This window comes from Piliocolobus tephrosceles, chromosome 2, assembly GCF_002776525.5.
Source record: "Piliocolobus tephrosceles isolate RC106 chromosome 2, ASM277652v3, whole genome shotgun sequence".
In the NCBI taxonomy this organism is placed as follows: Eukaryota; Metazoa; Chordata; class Mammalia; order Primates; family Cercopithecidae; genus Piliocolobus; species Piliocolobus tephrosceles.
Window position 1 is genome coordinate 91488646 of NC_045435.1, and position 3556 is coordinate 91492201.

At 42.7% G+C, this 3556-nt stretch overlaps 1 pseudogene across 1 annotated transcript; it reads left to right on the top strand.

Moving 5' to 3' along the window:
* The first annotated feature begins 469 nt into the window (after nt 1-469).
* On the top strand, nt 470-989 carry LOC111555500 (annotated as a pseudogene). The gene has a single exon (XR_002735553.2). The product of XR_002735553.2 is annotated as a 40S ribosomal protein S24 pseudogene (transcript).
* Nucleotides 990-3556: the final 2567 nt, after the last annotated feature.

Below are 3556 nucleotides of genomic sequence, written 5' to 3' on the forward strand. Positions count from 1 at the left end.
TGGAGTCTCTCTCTGTTGCCCAGGCTGGAGTGCAGTAGCATGATCTTGGCTCACTGCAAGATCCGCCTCCCAGGTTCAAGTGATTCTCTTGCCTCAGCCTCCTGAGTAGCTGGGATTACAGGTGACCGCCACTACACCAGGCTAAATTTTTTGTATTTTTAGTAGAGACGGGGATTCACCATGTTGGCCAGGCTGGTCTTGAACTCCTGGCCTCAAGTGATCCGCTTACTTGGCCTCCCAAAGTGCTGGGATTACAGGTGTGAGCCACCATGCCCGGCCTAAAAACGTGTAACACATCTGAAATTGGGCAGCCTTTCACAGCCAGGCATCTCTGACATGGTTGTTATGACAGTGCATGCCGACCTTTGGCCATAACTATTCATATTGGCATCACCTTCAACTGAAGTATGTGCATTGTTGGTTCTACAGCTATGGAGCTTCATTACCATTTAAAGTATCATCAGCTTTTTTCTTCCCTGGCTGTCTGAGGATAGGCCGCCATCATGAACGACACGGTAACTATCCGCACTGGCAAGTTCATGACCAACCGACGACTTCAGAGGAAACAAATGGTCATTGATGTCATTCACCCCGGAAAGGTGACAGTACCTAAGACAGAAATTTGGGGAAAACTAGCCAAAATGTACAAGACCACAATGGACGTCATCTTTGTATTTGGATTCAGAACTCATTTTGGTGGTGGCAACACAACTGGCTTTGGCATGATTTACGATTCCCTGGATTATGCAAAGAAAAATGAACCCAAACACAGACTTGCAAGACATGGCCTGTATGAGAAGAAAAAGACCTCAAGAAAGCAATGAAAGGAACGCAAGAACAGAATGAAAAAAGTAGGGGGACTGCAAAGGCCAATGTTGGTGCTGGCAAAAAGCCGAAGGAGTAAAGGTGCTGCAATGATGTTATCTGTGGCCGTTGTGGGTTTTTCACAAGAAGATTAATAAACTAAAAACTTCCATGTGAAAAAAAAATCATCAAACAATTGTTATTATTAAAAAGTCAAAAAATAACAGATGCTGGCGAGATGGCAGAGAAAAGGGAACACTTACACAGTGCTGGTGGGAAGGTAAATTAGTTCAGCCACTGTGGAAAGTCTTCTGAAGTTTTCTCAGAGAATTTAAAATAGAACCACCACTTGACCCAGCAATCCCACTATTGGGTATATACCCAAAGGAATGTAAACCATTCTACCGTAAAGACACATGCACATGTATGTTAACTGCAGCACTCTTAACAATAGCAAAGACATGAAATCAACCTAGACGTCAATCAACGGTGAACTAAATAAAGAAAATATGGCACATATACACCATGGAATACTATGCAGCCATAATAAAGAATGAAATCATGTCCCTTGCAGCAACACAGATGGAACTGGAGGCCATTATCCTGAGTGAATTAACACAGGAACAGAAAACCAAATCCGTGTTCTCCAAGTGTTCTCACTTATAAGTGGGAGCTAAGCACCGAGTACACATGGACACAAAGAAGGGAAGAAACAACACCAGGGCCTACTTGAGGGTGAAGAATGCGAGGAGGGTGAGGATTGAAAAACTATCTATCAGGCATTATGCCGATTACCTGGGTGACAAAATTATCTGTACACCAAACCCCTACAACATGCAATTTACCCATGTAACAAACCTGCACACATACCCCTTGAACCTAAAATAAAATAGCACCAAAAAGATTGTAACCCGATTCAATAAGGAAACTAAAAGTTGGTGTGGGTGCAGTGACGCATGGAAATGCAGCAGTGGGGCAGATATTTAAGAGGAGAGGAACAAATATTTGTCACTAGAGGAATGGCTATAATTCTATATTTTCTTGCAAAGCTATAACCAAGTGTTTATGGGACTTAGGCAAAAATGTCGAAGACACAGAATTAGAATAAGCTGTCTCGTCACAGAGGAGCAGGCAGAAGAACAGACCACACACCAAGCAATGCAAGGAGGGACAGGAGAAACTGCTGAATCCATGGGGTAGATGAAGGAAGGGCCGAAGTCATGCCATTAAGGCTGGTGTGACCCACGCCCATGCTGCACAGGCTGCCATCAGCACACCAGGCATCCATCAGCAGAGGCTTCCCACTGATGTTGGCTTGACTTCTAGAAAATGAGATTCAACTGAGGGAAAAATAAAACTATGAGTGTAGTTTAAAAGGAAAATGGTAACTCACCCTTGGTATTCTTCAGTTTGCCTCAAAATTATACTGACAATGTAAGAAAGCATTGTATTGTAGATTAATTTGCAGTGCTTTTTTCTTCTTAATTGTATATAAAATAACAGTGTTCTTTACCATGGCAGTAACTTCAATTTGCTGAAGATACTATGTGCAATGGGGGAAGAAAATGAGCTGTCTTCACTTAGGAAAGTACTTTGATAAGGTAAGTCCTGAGGGACCTTAAAGGTGTTATTAGAATCAAAGCAATACGTTGAGAATCAATAGCTGCTAACTTCACAAAAAGAGATACCAGGAGCCTCCTGACAGAAGTCCACAACTCTACTCACGAAGTGGTCCTGCTGAAGGAGTGAAACAGGAAGGAGATCAGGCCTCCAGCTCCAAACACCAGCTTATAGGAAATACAGAGGGCAAGGGAAGGTGTAAAATAACATCACACTGCAGGACACAGTACGAGACAAATGAATGACCTGATTTCCTCAACAAATAAATTTCAAAAAAAAGAAAAGATAGAAGGAGAAGGTTCCCCTCTATGCAGACTTTATTTTATAAACTAAAATAGATTTACAGACATATCATGGACTTAGTGCCTCATTTCCAAATAACAGAGTACAGAAAGGGGAAATTTAGTAACTTACCAGTAGAGAAACCTAGCAGACACCACCTTAACCAAGCGATGAAGGTTAACATCACCAGAGATGTTGTGGGGACATCATGTACCCCTGATGCACTCTGATGAGAAGGGCACATCACCTCTGTGAAATCCTTCCCAAATAGTCCTTTTTGTTTTTTTTGGGTTTTTTTTTGAGATAGAGTCTCACTCTGTCACCCAGGCTGGAGTGTAGTGGTACAATCTCAGCTCACTGCAACCTCCACCTCCCAGGTTCAAGTGATTATCGTGCCTCAGCCTCCTGAGTAGCTGGGATTACAGGCATGCACCACCACACCTGGCTAATTTTTGTATTTTTAGTAGAGATTGGATTTTGCCATGTTGGCCAGGCTGGTCTCAGACTCCTGACCTCAAGCGATCCACCCACGTCAGCCTCCCAAAGTGCTGGGATTACAAGTGTGAGCCACCATGCCCGGCCTTGCCAAAGTGTCTTAATCCCAGCTAATCATTACAAAAACATTGGACAAATCCAAATTGAGGGAAAATTCTGCAAAATACCTGACCACTACTCTTCAAAATTTTCACAATCATGAAAAACAAAACCTGAGGACCTGTCACCAATGGGAGGAGTCTGAGACACAATAACTAAATGCAGTATGGGGTCCTGGATGGGATCTTGAAACAGAAAGAGGACATTCATAGAAAAAGGAGTAAAATTTGAATAAAGTCTGCAGTTTGCTCATAGT